Source organism: Protopterus annectens, chromosome 4.part1 (genome assembly GCF_019279795.1).
Source record: "Protopterus annectens isolate FY-2018-M chromosome 4.part1, PAN1.0, whole genome shotgun sequence".
NCBI classification, from domain to species: Eukaryota; Metazoa; Chordata; order Ceratodontiformes; family Protopteridae; genus Protopterus; species Protopterus annectens.
In genome coordinates, this window is record NC_056734.1 from 965082250 (window position 1) to 965099642 (window position 17393).

The 17393-nt window shown below is 40.7% G+C and overlaps 1 protein-coding gene across 1 annotated transcript in view; it reads left to right on the plus strand.

The window, feature by feature from the left end:
* Positions 1-2280: 2280 nt before the first annotated feature.
* Positions 2281-17393, plus strand: part of ECEL1 (endothelin converting enzyme like 1) — a 2857191-nt gene continuing 2842078 nt past the window's right edge. The window contains exon 1 of the mRNA XM_044070676.1: positions 2281-2749. The gene's annotated coding sequence lies outside the window, so the exon portion shown is untranslated. The remainder of the gene's footprint in view (positions 2750-17393) is intronic.

A 17393-nucleotide genomic window follows, 5' to 3' on the forward strand; every position in this document is an offset into this window, starting at 1 on the left:
TCTCCCCTGACTGCCTGTGCTAAGTCGTAAACTGTTTGTGTCCAGTTAAAAGACTTAAGCATGACCACAGCATAATACATTATAATTTCTCACTATACTTTATAGCCTCATTGACTGCTGGTGATGCTTCCCACAGCACAGGTCATAAAGATTACATGATCTGTTATTCTGTCAGTGTTATTTCTTTTAGTATGGCAAGCTGAAGTGGGTGCAAACAGTACATAATAAATCAGCCCATTAAATGTGTCTTTCTGTTCTTTATTATTGTTAAGTAATAAGGTAAAAGAATGAGACACACGAGAAGTAAGACGAAACATGTATACAACACAAGCACTCAAAGAAAAGACCCCCCCCCAAAAAAAAAAAAAAACAAGTATATAGAAACAGAGGCCTGTAAGGTTCTTGGCAGTGGAATGGGACAATAAGAGGGAGTTAAAAATGCCATCCAGGTTAAAAGCAAACACAAAAGCAGAATATTAGAGAGGAGTGGAAAGAAAGAAATGGTACTGAAAGCAGTTTGGTAGAAATCAGTCATTTTGCTTTTTTTTATTTTTAGTGTCGGTACAGTGGAGGATATATATCACTCAAGAAATACAACTAACTCTGAAATAACAAAATCCAGGTTAATAAATTATTCATTTTTAATGAACTGTTTTTTGTCAAGTTGCTATGCAGATTGAGAAAGCTTTTTCAAATACAGGATTACTTCATGAGAAAATTAAGTGATTTGGAGCAGCTTAAAGGTGAGGAGAATGGCGAAGAGAAATAAAATGTTCTCTGAAGTGATTAAGAGAAGTGACATAGCCTGCAGAACAGGACTTGGCAAAAGCTAAGATATAACCATGCTTCATTAGACGCTTCAGATTAATGCAACATGTATATGTGTGCATAGACTTCAGCAGTAATACCAGCATGGCAACCACTTGCAATAAGGATCACTGCTTATGTAGAAAATAAGTTGCGGTCATGCTATCAACAATGCTTTTGTAGTCTCACTTAAGACACCAGCTGGTGCCATGCTACAGACAATGCCTTTGTAGCCTCACTTAAGGCAAAGACTGGTGCCATGCTATAGACAATACCTCTGGAGCCTCACTTAAGGCATTAGCTGTTGCCATGTTATAGACAATGTCTTTGTAGCTTCTTTTAAGGCACAAGCTGGTGCCATGCTACAGACAATGCCTTTGTAGCCTCACTTAAGGCATAAGTTGGTGCCATGCTATAGACAAAGCCTTTGTGGCCTCATGCAAGGCATAAGCTGGTAGCACCCTGCAGATAATATCTTTGTAGCCTCATGTAAGGTATAAACTGGTACCAGAAAGACACAACAAGGTAAAAGGCTGCCTAAATGTCATACTATGGGGTACAGCTCTACCACACTGGACAATGTACACTGCTGCTTGTGTGAAATCCCAGATAGCTGTCAAAATGTATTTATTTATTTTACATTTGTTGACCGGGCTATTCTAACTGGATATATATGTCCATTTTCAGCAGAGGCCCGGGGAGATAAAAATGAATAATTACAGTCAGCTCTACAGTCTGAAAAGTATTATATTCAGACTTACAGACTTTAATGCCATCTAGCACAAAGCTAATAACTGAGAGATCAAGAAAGACACTCCTTGCTAATTGTGCTTTGCCAAAAAACAGCCTCATATGTCCATGCCGCATCGAAAAAGCCATCACTCTGCGCCTTAATCCTACATAGGCACTACCATTTCAGAGTCCAAGCCTGAGAATTAGTGTGCCTACAGTTAAGTGTGCTTGATTTTGACAGCTCCCCTTTCTTTCAGTCTTCAGTGAATAGACCACAACTTCATTGTGTGGTCAGACCAATATACAAGAATCATTGATTTAAGTGCCTGACCTCTGAATCCAATCAGTCTCATGTCTGCAATTACAGTAAAAGACTCTACTCACAGATGCAGCCAGTTGTGAAACTTAATAAAGGGTGAGATGCTATAAATAATATGAGGCTGTCACTGCTAAATAGTTCTGATTTCTGAGACTGAATCCCCCGTACCTTTTTGTTAGCTTTAGAGGAACAAGAAATAAAAATCGCCCAAAAAATAAAAATACTGCTCATAAGTGATAGAAATCTTATGCTGCTACTGTTTTTTTTTCTGGATTAGGAAGGAGAACAGAATATTATGTTTGCTGGAGGGGGATGCAGTTTGCTAACAGTTAACTCCCTACAGCACTGGCAATGCCTCCAACTGTCCATTTCACTTCATGCTTTTTATTACTCATCCCAGGGAAGACAAGATGAGGTAAGACTTTTAATGCATCGGCAAAGAAGCAGCCTGAATCATTTACATAATAATCTCTTTAATGTTTACATGGACTAAAACAGCAACTGCAGCTTAGCATAGGGTAAGCATCCAAGCTAGTTATTACAGCATCCCCTCACCACCAGCATCAATGACAACATAAACATGCTAGCCCCCTCCTCCTCGTCCAGCTGAACAGGAGCAGTGGAGCTCTGCACTCGTGTGAGAATGTGCGAGGTGGAGTGCTGAGCTGCGAGTGTGTCTGCCGTCTCCTCCTCTAGCACTGTGTTGGAGTGCCTTCTTGAGCTGAAACAAAGCAGTAGCACCAGGGAAGAAAGCATCTGTTCATCTCATGGAGTGACTTGCCTCCTCCCATCGCCTGCCTGTAGCTGCTTTTTTTCAGTTTCAGTTTTCTCTCTCTTCAGTTTCTGTGGACATCCAGTTTTTCAACATTTTACTATTTTTTCCCACATGTGGTAAGTTTGCTTTCCTAGCTGATGTTAAATCTTATATACTTTTAAAGTTAATATGTATGTCTTATTTAAAAAAAAATACTGTAAATGTTAATTTCTTTGTTTAAAAAATTATTTTTGTCAATGTCATGCATAACTGTATATTTAAAACCTTGTGTAAAGTTCCAATCAGTGGTATTCAATGAGGCTTTCAGACAATAACTGGAACAGCGAATCTGATAACAGAAAAAAGGATAAGCAACTTTTTTATAAGTTTCCTTCAGAGCTGCATTTTAGTAAGTTTAAAGAGTTTAATTTTTCTGTTAAACCTTGACTGACATGAAGTTTTGACTACCAGACAAAATATTACTTAAAGGAATGCTGTCTGTAGGGATTTAGGACAGGCAAACCATCCGCTTCAATGTTTTCAAGATTCCTTATCAGACATCGCAGGCATGTAGCTGAGTAATTAACTGTAGATTTCTTCCATGGAGATTGAGGGTTCAAGACTAGGTCAAGGAATAACGGAAAACACCTAGCATTTTATTAAACAGGAAATACCATCCCTTTTATAATCTTTTTAGAACTGATTTTAAAAATACTTTGGCCTTGCAGGTTTTATTTATATAATGCACAGTTTTTTCTATACAAGTAGTTATAAAATCACTTTAGATACTGGAAATATATATATTTATTTTATTGTATTCTCTGTACACATGAGTGTGTGCATGTTTATTCATGAGAGAATGAATGAGTATGGGAGATGTTATTAACTTTTACATACCCAACCATTTCTACTCAAATATCCACAGTAGGGTCTTGCTACCAAAATGAAGAACTGCTAGTCTGAATAGAATTTGAGGGCTAGAATCTGACCTAAAGTGCTCTCTTGTGACAGTTGTTTGTCCAAAGTAAGCCTGGTGTCCATTGTACTCTTACGCAGCAACCACTATTTCAACCCTTCATTGTCTTGCAGTTTACATTTCAGATTTTCATGTTTTTCCTCTTTTTCATATTCTGTTGCACTGCATCTCATATCCGCTGCTTACATTATATGGGTGGTTAGGTACTTATCAGTAGCCCTGTAGTTTATAGCTGGAAACAGCTGATACACATTAAAAGATTCTGCTGTAGTGAGCCCATAACTGATCGTTTACATCTGGTCTCTGAGGTTATGAATTCAGACACACCCAAGGAGCCAAGATTTCAAAAGATGCTACGTTATTTCCTTTTCATCCTCTTACCTACTTAATGCTAGAAGATGCAGTCCTATACATTGCACGCTGTACTTTACTTGCAAAAGGGAGGTATTTCCTTGAGTAAATATTATTTCTTCAGCAAAGAAGAATTTCTTTATTTCTTTGCAAAAAAACATGTCAGAAAAGATCAGTTTGTCTGATTCCCATCAGTTTGTCTGACTCCCAGTGTAAATCGATGTGCACATGGTGAAAAACTCTCCTTTCTGATAACATTATTATGAGAATAAAATATCTTATCACTGGCTGTGGCAGGATTAAAGTATAAACTTTTTCATTCATAAAGAGTAAACACTGCACACACAGTCAAGAATGTACCTTTTCTGATAAAAAATATGATGAGATTAAAATATTTTGTTAGTGGCTGCAGTGAGGCTTAAGAATAAATCTTTTAATTCAGACTGCTTTTCTATTTGTTCACCAAAACAGACTTGAAGGGTGGTGTGTGTTCTCGGAGTTGGTTATGAAGCCATTATGTAAATGGCATTACCAGGTATAAAGTCTGTTATGTACAAAGTACTTGTCAAAAGTTAAACATGAAGACAGACAGATAGCTGGTCTTCAGGTTTTGATTTAATATTATATTTAAGGTTTATAAGAAAAACTGCTACATTTAAAAGGAAAAATGGAAAATAAATAGTTATCCTTTCCCATATACAATATAGGTAATTGCTGAACTTTTTTCTTATATATTTTTTTAAGTTAACCAGATAAGTGAAATGGCCTTTTCCTAAATCACTAAGGTGAAAGTATAAACTGTAATGTGAAAAATGCCTGCCAGCAGGTCATCTGATTTTCTGTTATAGTCATGAAGTTGAGGTTAGCAGAATGTGAACCCTTCTGAAGTTGAGTCATGGCTGCTTTGTTAATTCTGGTTCCAGTTGAAGGATGACTTACCTACAGGGACAGAACTTGGTTTCTTTGCCTCTTTATTCTTCATTAAATACATTTATTATCTTCTGGTGGCAAACGTTTACAGACAATACCTCACAGATGGAATGCTTACTATATTTTTTCTTTGTTTCTTCTTTGCAGATTTCCTCTGCAACCCTTGTTTACTGAGCTGGCTAGTTCTATTCTATCCCACTTCACACCAGGTTTTTGCTGCTAGACTGATCAGTTTATGATGTTGCTATTGACAGGTTTAGAATTTTGATATGGTAAAGGGAACTTAAAATATGTTTAATTTAGAAAAAAAATCCATCTACTAAACTGTTGCTCATATAATTCACACTGCTTTTCTAGGGTGAACTTGTGACATAGCTAATTACATAAGAAATAAAACACGAGTGACCATTTAAACCACTTGAAAAAACATTGAACATTTTTCCCTAGATAAGCCGGAAACCACAGATTGTTGTACTAGTCTACATTCTTGTATGAGCATTGGGTGAATGAATTTAGACTCTCAGAACAAGTCTGAACTTCTTCTCTGATATAATATATATATATATATATATATATATATATATATATATATATATATATATATATAATACATACACACACATACACACACACACACACACACACACACACACACACACACAGATAAATACAGATATACGTACGTGTGTGTGTATATGTATATATGTATATATATATATATATATATGTATGTATGTATAGGGAAAGAGTGGGAGATAGATATAGGTAGAAAAATAGATACAGATAAGATAGACATAGATAATTTTTTTTTCCTTTGGAAAATATAATTTTTGAGCAATCAGTACTTGTTTAAAGCAACAAAGTATATTGCATATTTAAAATAAATATAAGACTGGAAGACCAATTAAATACTACAACAGACAGCCTTCATTTTGTTTTCTGTTCATTTTTGCCAGATAGTCTGAACTTTCTAGATGTAATATATATTAGTACTTTTGTAAAATACACAGATTCTGTGCATCTCACACACAACCACAAACATGCACACACAAACAAACACATGTAGATGTGGAGAACTCTACACAAATCACAACTTGCATATATCAACAAATATTCCTACATTCATACGCCTACATATTCACACTACACAGCTGCATTTGTACACTGTTACTTAAGACTTTTGTGCACATAAATTTATACAATTACAGTCACACAAAATAATATACATGTAGGCAAAGTGATCAGGCATATGCAGATAGATGTAAAAAGGATATTAAGCATCCCATCTGTGAGGTGTTGAATGCAAATATCTGGCAGCAGAAGATAATATATGTATTTCTTACCAGCAGCAGTAGCATTTGTTATTAACCATAAGTTGCAATGTTAATGTTTGTCTGGTGTATTTATAGGCATCTTATTTTGTATGCTTCATTTACTGACAGTAGTATTTTATGACATGGATATTAGATGTGTTGCAGCTGAAATAACAATACATTACAATACTGAAATCACTCGTAGCACTTGCTAACCTCTCTCAGTCCAAAGTGATGTGTAATATCCAGTTTTCACACTGTGGTACTATATTCATCATCATTACTCTTGAGTTAGAATTTGGGGCTAGAAAGACTATTGTTTTGAAGGGCATACTGTTGACTCAGAAGGGAATATGTATGGAAGAGAGGAATGGCATTACATTTTATACTACTACACAGAGTAAGGGTCACTCTGCTGCCCTGTAGTCCTACTGCTTCACTTTTAGTATAGAAATAATCAATCAAGGTTTCCTTCTAGTGCTCTTGTAGCAAACTGTCATGTGTGACACTAGACCCTTCTTAATGTGCACCAGTCAGTAATGCACTGAAAGTGGGGAGTAATGATTCCAACACATAGTCATCATTAAAAACTTATTTAAATGTCTATAACAAAGAAAAATACATTGTCTGCTATCAGTGTTCTTGCAATTGGACTCCGCCTACACAATCTTTTATATAGGCATCCATTACTCCAAATGCACAGATGCAGACAGCTTCCAGTATGATAATAATACAGTTAGTGTCATATCCTACTCTATGCTGCATAGCCCTTCTCTTTTCATAACATTGTAAAGCAGAAAATGTTCACTGGAAATGCTCCTTTTATTTTGCTCACTATTCAGCACCTGCCAAACCATGTCCCTCCTTGCTGGGGACAGGAACTCTTGATATTCTTTTGCTTTTCTAGTTTGAACCCCACACTGTCATTCATTCCAGCCATATGAGTTCTGAACTCTGTCACATAATTTGGTCGTCACTAAATAAGGCTGACCTCAGCACCAGCAAGTTCACAGTTTACGGGCATATTTATTTTAGGATCTAATTTGCAGTCATTATGTGTAATCATCATTCAGGCAATATCTGGATTTTTTTCCTGTGCACTTCATAATGAGATGAGTTCACAAGAAAGCCAGAATTAAAATTTTATGTGGAAAGAAATGTTCATTGAGACCATAAAGAAACTTGCCGTTACAGGCTTATAATACTGACATTTTGCAAATATTCATTCTTTGAAGTACATATATGTATGTTGTGTGTGTTTGTGTATGTACATATATATATATATATATATATATATATATATATATATATATATATATAAAATGTATGTGTGTGCGTATGTAAGTATGTACAGACACACACGCAAACACACGTAAATGTATTTTTGTGTTTGTTTTTTTTTTTTTGTAGGTATTAATCTTTGCTACTATTTCACAGTACCTCATGAATATGCTAAACACAGATCATGATATAGTGCATTACATCAGTCCCTGAAGGTAACAGCTCCTGTTATATAAGTAATCATCATTAGAATGGAAATTAAAAATTTACTTGCCACTTGGCTGCCATCTTTTCACATGCACTTGAGTAGGAATTTTTCTTCAGGAAACAAAAAAATTTACAGTGTAAATCATACATGCATACATTCATACACACACACACACACACACACACACACACACACACACACACACACATCACAATGTTTTGGAATACAGACCAGGAAATAGACTGAGAGAGAGAAAGAGAACCAGTACCTTGAGTCTTATAGGTTTCTACCTAAACCTTTGCCTGGGATACTGGAGAAGTCCCAAAGGTATTTAGCACATTGTTGGCCAGGAGGATGATATCTGATAGTTAAAAGAAAGCTGCAGCAGCTCCACTATATGTGAGCATGGAGGGTAAATATGGCTTTCCCCTGACACTACGGACCTGTCAGCCTGACATTGGTGTTGGGTCATATAAACAAAATTTCTCATTGAAGAGATGGTTATATTTCTGGCATTCTACCACTTCCATAACATGAGTTAACATGGTTTCATGGACTATTGCCAACTCCAGAACATGAGGTAGCATGGGACCATGGGCTACTATAGACTCTATAACATGAGGTAGCATGGATACTTGAACTATTTACCAGCTCTAGAATATGTGGTAACATGGACAGACTATGATCAGAATGTGAGGTACCATGGGACCATGGGCTACTATAGACTCTATAACATGAGGTAGCATGGATACTTGAACTATTTACCAGCTCTAGAATATGTGGTAACATGGACAGACTATGATCAGAATGTGAGGTAGCATGAATTTTTTCATTGCTATTCATTGCTATCAATTCTAGAATGTTAGACAGCAGTGGCTTCTTGGACTACTATCGGTTCTAGAACATGAAGTAGCATGGGGGTACTAAGACTATCACCAATCTCAGGCCATGAATCAGCATGGGTTTCAGGACTGGCAGTGAAATACAGACAAGTGAGCAGAACTCTATAAGACGTAAAAAAAAAGAAGGGGTGGTAATCACACAGGTAGACCACTGGTCATAGAGTTGCAAGATGCAGCAAAGACCAAGAGAATACTCAGATGAATCATTTAGTGAAGCAGACTCCAGGGACAAGGAAGACATTCTTACACTGTCAGCACAGGTTATGACTTGCCAGCATGTTCTTTATGCAATACTAGAGACTCGGCAGGGAAAGTGATGCCATAGAGGGGTCAAAGAAAAGCAACAAGTTTAATTAATGGGAGCATTAGTCTAAATTAGGATGCTAAAGTAACAGGGACTCTTTATGCAAGAGACAAGAAAGTATGAATTAATATGTCTTGGCCAACAAGATCCTGTGAGAGGACTGTGAAGAGAGAGAATTTCAGGAAAATTTAGGAAAGGATGAAGAGGTCATCAACTACAGATAGAAAAGTCAAGGTCTGCAGAAGTAGTGCTTCAGCGCAAGTGTTGCTATAATATTGTATGCTACATAAATGGGAGGTAAACTTTGACTCAGGTAATGCCTGTAATAGGACATAAGATAGAAAGGCAGACAGATAAATGAAATGGGGGAAGGGATTATGGCAGCTTCCAGCTGCTGCCTGCAAACGTCAGGCAGAATAGAACAAACTGTCAGTTCTGCCTGCAGTAATGTATGTGTGCATATATATATGTAGAGTAATTCATGAACTTGCCGTGAAATTTACCACACACTAAGAAAGGTGATGTTACTTACTTTAACTATAAACTTTCATTATAGTAAGTGTCATAGCAAAAGATGAACACACTATTTTTCAAAACATTGTTAAAGTGCATTCTCTTCTCTACAGTGCAGAATGTTATCTTTGTGGGAAAAGGCCAGAAAATCATTGTAGCGAAGTTTCTAGAATTTCATTACATGGGATAATTTAAATGTTAATGCTGAATACTTAGTGGGTAGTAGAATGAAATCCTCAGGTTAGGACTAAACATTTCACTATGTCAACACTCACTGATTCAGCTATTCAGCAGAATGACTTTTCCCATATGCTTGCAATAAAGCAACGTAAATATATTTTTAAGTTGTGCACGGATGTGGTACAAAAAATGGTATGTGCACTATCCATGAAGCATTCAAGTAAATCACCATAATACATGTGAAACATCTAAAACAGGTAATGCTAGCATATATTGTGTGTGTGTGTGGATATAGGTTCATAGGGTCATAGTGTGTACTAGGCTAATGACCACAAGGGTCTTTTTATGCCAAGTCATGCATCCAAAATCTCTGACAAATTCTGGTACCCTTGATAAGTGTAAGCAGGGGCTTGGGAGGTGAAACATTTACAAGAAGGAGCCTGGGAAATCAACCATTTACAGGCTGCCTGTGTCCGTTAGAGGCATAGGTGCCAAACCAGGGATGATTTTCCTATTCCCCATCCTGTTGTCTAAGTGACATTTGAATTGGGTTAAGGAGGAACTCTGCATCACATGGATGAAGAACTTGTTCCAGAGAATGGGTAGTTTCTGGGACACATACCTGTCTCTCTCCAACAGATCCTATTTATATCACAGGCAAGGTGTAAGTATTTAGAATGGGTAATTCTGGTGTTGTTTTCAGGAGTTCTGACAATCTCTTGTATGCCAGGCATAGATCTCCCACCAAAAGTCTGTAGGAGACAGAATACAGGAGTAGCACCTTGAGGTGGTCTGCATAAGACGTGTTACTTATTCCCTGTATTCTTTTAGTGAACAACCTCTGTGGACATTCCAATTGCTGGATATGCCTGATTGGGTACATACCAAATGGGGCATTGTACTCAACAATAGGTCTGATGAATGCTGAATACAGTGAAACAATGACTTCTCTGGACCTAGATGTCATACCTCTGTATATAAGTTGTGCAACACAGAATAATTTCCTCACTGCTGTATACATGTGATGGTCAAAGGATAGCTTACTGTCTATGTGTATCTCCCATGTCCCTGACTTTCTGAATCAGCTCTTAGGGGTGCATTGTCAATATGATAGTTTCCAGGGGTGGATGACTTCCCAAAGGATACTATTATGAATTTCTTGGCATTTAGTTTTAGTCCATGGCTCTGGCACCAGTTGTTTGTCTGTGTCAGCCCTTCCTGGAGAACATTTGTGTCATTGGGCAAATCAATGACAGTTCCTACGTTGCAATCATCTGCAAATTTAATCAGCCAGAGCCCACAATTTTGGACATGATTTCAGAGAAGTAAATGCCAAACATGAGCAGTCCTAAGAACAATCCCTGAGAGACTCCAGTTGTGACTGATTTCTTTGTAGAGATGGACTCCCCATGTCATTTACTGGGCCCTATCTGTAAGCCAGCTGGCTATCAACTGGGTGACATAAACATTTGTACCTTGCCTCTGAAGTTTGTCACAATGCCCAAGTTAGGAATTGTGTCAAATAGCTTGTCCAGGTCAAAGTAGGTAGGCTGAACCAATTGCCCTCATCCATTGCTTTAGTGACCTTCTCAATGAAGTCCGCCAGGCTTAGTAGGCATGACATGCTGTTAATGAAACCAAATTGGGTTGGGTCCAGTGTCTGGAGGTTTCCTATGTCATTATTTATCACTACCATGATAATCTTTTCCATTTATTTGCATATGAGAATAGTGATACTCATGGGTCTGTATTTTCCATGGCCTGTAGATGGCCCAACGTTGTGTAGAGGGATGACTGTTGCTGTTCTCCATTCATGAGGCACAACGCCTGTTTGGAGGCTACACTTAAACAGCACATCCAGAGGGCCTGATAGATTATGTTTCATGCTATTTAGAAGGCATCCTGGGATACTGTCTGGGCCCATTAATGCAGTGTTCCTGGCCATAGAGAGAGCATTAAAGACCTGTTCCCTAGTGATAGCAGGGTGAGCTTTATTCAATGGTATTTCCTGAGGGAGGGTTGAAGGGGGATTGAGGGGTAAAGTTGGAGCTGAATTTAATGGTAAATTGGTTTGTTATAGCTTCTGGCTCAGTATAGGTGGCTCCATTTACAATGAGCTATGCACACAGTTGTGTATTGCCTTTGAAGTTGTGGACATAGCTAAAAAATGCCTTGTGGTTATAGTTGGTCTGAGAGGCCAAATTTACCTCAAATTTGGTTTTGGTAGACTTTATTTGTGCTCTGAGTTGTTTGTTTAGTTTGATGAGAGTGCATTTATCCTGCTGGGTGCTGCACCTCCTAATTTTTGCCATGATTTTTTTCCTTCGGTTAAACAGCCTATTGATGTTATAATTACACCAGGGTGACTTGTTTTTGAGTCAGTTCTGTACTTCTTCCTAGTGGGTACAGCTGCCTTTATGCAGCCATTAACATGCTTGTATAGGGTTTCTATGAAAAGTTCTGGGTAGGCAGCAGTGTTCTCAGGGTTTATGGGGGCTTGAAATTTTGCCAGGTTATCTCTTAATAGTAATAAAGTACCTTAGATTGGATTCTCTCTAATAATCCTCATCAGACATACAAAGTAGGGACCCTCCCAGATGATCTAAGTGACCACTCACTAACTTATATTATCAGGCATAAAACCAATCTAACTTACCCAAATACTTTCAGGACAATACGGACCAAAAAAACATTTTAACCCTGAACTTTTCCAAATAGAATTCAAGGCATGTAATTGGTCACCACTAAAATACCTCCCACTCGATGAAGCCGTACAATACTTTAATTCCACATTCTTAGCCATCCTTGACCACCACGCACCAACACGCTCTATTAGAAATAAGACTAAACCTGACCCATGGCTCTCAAAAGCCACCAGGCAAACAATCCTTCTTAGAAACAAATCCTGGGCTAAATGGCATACTACTAAAAATCCAACAGCTCATCAAAACTTTTGACAACTTAAAAATAATACAAAAAAGCTATCCTCTTAGATAAAAGAAACTTTTACTTCCAACTCCAGCAAACTCACCAAAATGAACCACAAAAGTTTTGGACTAGCATTAACAAACTACTACACCCAAGTCAATCTATTAAGCCAAACCCACAAGGGTCTAACCTTGAGAATCCCACACAAACTGCCAATGCCTTCAATTCCTTCTTTACAGAGGCCATCCAAACTCTTGCCAGTCAACTATCTCCAGGTAGCTCAAATCTGCCAACTTCTACTACTAGCTCACTTCTTTCATTTCAGTTACAACCATTTCCAACTTCCCTCATTTGCTCCCTTCTCCAAACACTAAAACCAACCACCCCCTCAGCTGACCAACTACCTGCAGATTACCTGCAAAAAGCAGCTAAAGCCATAGCCTATCCCATTTCCATACTGATTAACAGAACCATAAATGAAGGTACCATCCTAACTATCTGGAAAATCTCTCACATTATCCCCCTACATAAAGGTGGGAACTCTAATGACTTTTCAAACTATCGTCCCATAGCTTTACTCTCTCCACTGGCAAAACTAATAGAAAAATGCATCCATAGGCAACTACTTCACCACCTAATCCAAAACAACTTACTTGCAAACTGTCAACATGGATTTAGACCATTCCACCATACCTACCACTGCCCTGTTATCCTTTACAGACTGCATTAATAAAAACCGTAACAACAATATTCTTTCCTCTGCACTCTTTATCGATCTATGTAAAGTTTTCGATATGGTTAACCACCAGCTACTTTTAAATGTACTCGAATCCCTTTCACTTGAAGCTCTGGCTATAAAATGGTTTGAATCTTATTTAGGCAATAGACAGCAGGCTGTGCTATGGGATAACAATCTATCTACCCACCTCCCCATTTCCCTCCATGTCCCTCAAGGCTCCGTATTAGGCCCACTCCTATTCTCCATTTTCATGAACGACCTACACTTAGCAATTCCTCAAGCCACCTGTATTCAATACGTGGACAAATCCACAATAATATGCTCAGCCACTTCTCCATCTGAACTACAGTCCCTAACCCAAAAGGCATTCAATACAGTAGAATTAGAAGTTATGTACTCACCATAACGTTCCATCTGAGTAGGTGTATTCATTTGTCTGCAACCTGTGGGTTATGGATCCGATATCGGATCCGAACCGGCATGGTTTTCCAGCTATGGATCCAAGCTCTCAGCTCCTCCCCTCACCCATAATGCCCTGCTCTACCCTCATGACCTCAGATCGAGTTTGCCAAAGCAACAATACCCTAAAAAGGGTAACAAAGAATATGCAGGAAACTGATAGGCCAGGGGGATAGGAAGCGGGATGGTTGCAGACAAATGAATACACCTACTCAGATGGAACGTTATGGTGAGTACATAACTTCTAAATCTGAAGTAGGATATTCATTTGTCTGCAACCTGTGGGACAGAGTCCCCAGCTACCTGAATCTTGGGGCCATCATGGAAGGATATTCCGGAGCACCTGAGCCAAAGGATGCTCTACCCCTAGATGCAAGATCCAACTTATAGTGGGAAATAAACGTATGAGATGAAGCCCACGTGGCTGCTGCACAAATATCATCTAGAGGAATCCTAGCCTTGAAGGCTGCCGAGGTAGATACTGACCGGGTTGAATGGGCATGAACACCCTCCGGTCGGGCCTTCCTGAAGCTTGATAAGCCAATAAAATGCACTGTGAAATCCAGCGGGACAGAGAAACTTTAGAGATTGGCTTGCCCAAATTGAATTTTGCAAAGGAAATAAACAGCTGGTCGGATTGCCTATGACCAGCTGTCCTGTTCAGATAAAATCTAAGTTGCCTGTGAACATCTAGTGAATGTAGCTTATATTCACCTTTGTTTTCATATTTAGGGAAGAAAACAGGGAGGTTAATGGATTGATTGATGTTTGCTTCAGAAGCGATTTTAGGAAGAAAGGACGGGTTGGTCCTGAGGGAGACACGGTCCGGATGAAATACCAAGTAAGGAGGTTTAGCTGATAAAGCTTGAAGTTCAGAAACTCTCTTGGCTGATGTAATGGCTACCAAAAGGCTGTCTTGTAGGACAAGAATTTGAGATCCACCGTAGCCGCTGGCTCGAAAGGAGGAGCGGTCAAGGCCTGTAGGACCAGAGAAAGGGCCCAAGGAGGAACTGCTTGTTTTATAGGGGGCCTGAGAAGAAAAGTACCTTTAAGAAATATTTTACACAATTTGGCTGACATAAGAGGATTAGAGTCATGGCCAATGTGATAGTGAGAAATTGCCGCCAGTTGAACTTTGACTGTGGAACTGCTGGCACCATCGTTAAAGAGAGTGGTTAGAAAGTCAAGCACTAAAGGGAGAGGAACCGTGAAGGGATTCAGGCCTTGCCGCTCCGCCCACAAAGAGAAAGCGTTTCCATTGGCTTCGATAAACCTTTCTAGTGGATGGTTTATGAGCCGCCACCAAAATAGCCTTTACAGGTGAAGAAATACCGGGAGTCCTTATCAAGAGTGGAACTGGAGCAGCCAAGCGGTCAGCTTCAGGTTGTCCAGGTTCGGAGGAGGAATGCAGGATGGATGGGATATCAGATCCGGGATGGGATCTAGAATCCAAGGAGGATTCACCGAGTGAGACCTTAGGAAGGGGAACCAGATCTGTCGAGGCCAGAATGGAGCAATGAGAATCATTCTGCAACCCACCCGAGAGGCTTTCTGAAGAACTTGGAGCATCAGAGGCAAGGGTGGATAGGCATACAGAAGACCGGGTGGCCAAGCATGCACCAGAGCGTCTCTTGGGGTACCTCCGGGAGGAGGTATTAGAGCGAAAAACTGTCGCACTTGGTGTTTGAGGGAGAAGCAAAAAGATCGCATGAAGGGGTTCCCCACCGTGCGAATATGCGTTCCGCTACTTGACAATTGAGAGACCACTCGTAAGGGGTCAGAATGGTGCGACTGAGCTTGTCCGCTAGGATGTTGGACCGACCCAGAATGTGCGTTGCTATTAGAAAGCGATTGGTGGAGATTGCCCATTCCCAAACTCTCATGGCCTCTCGACAAAGAGGGTAAGACCTTGTTCCCCCTTGTTTGTTGATGTACCAGACAACAGACATGTTGTCCGATTGAATCGCAATTGTTCCCAAGGGAAGAAAGTCCTGAAGTGCTAGCAACGCTAAGAGCACTGCTCTCATCTCTAGAACATTGATATGCAGTAAGGTCTCTGAATCGTTCCACGTGCCTTGGACGGTCCGGCCCGCAAAGTGCCCCCCCACCCGAGGCGGGAGGCGTCCGTGGTCACCGTGGCGAGGGGGGGAGAAGCACAAAAAGGGCGGCCTTTGTGGAGATCCGGGGAGTGGAGCCACCACAAGAGGGACCGCTTGCAAGCCTTGCTGATCGCTATGGGATGATGCATGGGGAGAGCAAGGTATGACCACTGTACTAAGAGCGTCCACTGTAGAATGCGCATATTGAGCCTGGCAAGAGGAAGAAGTGCTATAGCCGATGCCATGGACCCTAGAGCCCTCAGGACCAACTCCGCTGGAACAGAACTTGAATGGAGAATGGCCCGCACCTGGAGCTGCAGATTTAGAACTCTGTCCGCAGTGAGGAAGGCTCGTAAACTCCTTGTGTCTAGCCTGGCCCCTATAAAATCTAAGAGCTGTGTGGGCGCCAGGTTGGACTTTTTTGTATTTATTGTGATGCCCAGAAAGGGAGCAAGATGGAGAAAGGAGTCTCGCCAATAGAAGTAGATGCCTTGTTGGGGCGGTAAGAAGCCAGTCGTCCAGGTAGGGAAAGACCTGCACCCCTGAAGCCTCAGGTGGGCCGCTACCACTGCTAATACTTTGGTGAACACCCTGGGGCTGTGGTGAGACCAAAGGGAAGGACCCGAACTGGTAGTGACTGGCTCCCAGCCGAAGCGGAGAAACCTCCTGGAGCGCCTGTCCATCAGGATGTGGTAGTACGCGTCCTTGAGGTCTATCGAGCACATCCAGTGATTTTCTCCCAGAAGAGGGAGAATAGATTGCAGAGTGACCATTGAATTTTTCTTTGGGGACTGCCAGATTCAAGAGAGAGAGGTCTAGGATTGGTCTTAGTTCCCCGTCTTTTTGGCACTAAAAAGAATCTGGAGTAGAACCCTGATCCGATCTGGTCTGAGGGAACGGGCTGGATGGCTCTTTTCTTTAGCAGATGGCCAATTTCTGCCAAAGCGGCCTCCCGTTGACCGGGTGGGACGTCTGGGAGGGACTTCAACTTTGGAAGGTGAAGGAAAGGAATGCGATATCCCTGGATATGATTTGGAGAACCCAGCGGTCCGATGTTATGGACTCCCATGCCGCTAGGTGCCCAACGTCCCCGACTGCCTCCAGAGTAGAGCAGTCGGGCAACCCCTCAGGGTTGCTGCGCGGGCCGTTCAGAGAAAGGTTCCCTGGACCCGAAGTTTCTGGGAGCCCCTCTGCCTCTAGGGCGGCGTCCTCCCTGTCCTCCTCTGCCACGGAAGGACTGGTTGTCCGGAGCAGGCTGGGACTGCTGCGACTTCCGGAACCACATCTTCTTCTGACCCTTTTGGTTCCTAGAATAGGGCCTCTGGGGTGCAGAGAAGCGGATTCCGACGGCAGACAGCGTCTTCCCGTCCTTTTCGCTCTGGGTCAACGTCTCGCGAACGGTCTTGCCAAACAGAGCAGAACCATCAAAGATGCGTTCGCAAACGACGCTTTGAAGGGCTCAGAAAAATCGCAGTGACGGAGCCAGGCCTGACGTCTAGTGACCAGTCCTGTCCCCGCAGCTCTAGCGGCGCCCTCCGTTGCATGGGAGAGTAGCCGCAGAAGTATTTGTAACTGACCTAAGAGTGGCCATACGGGTG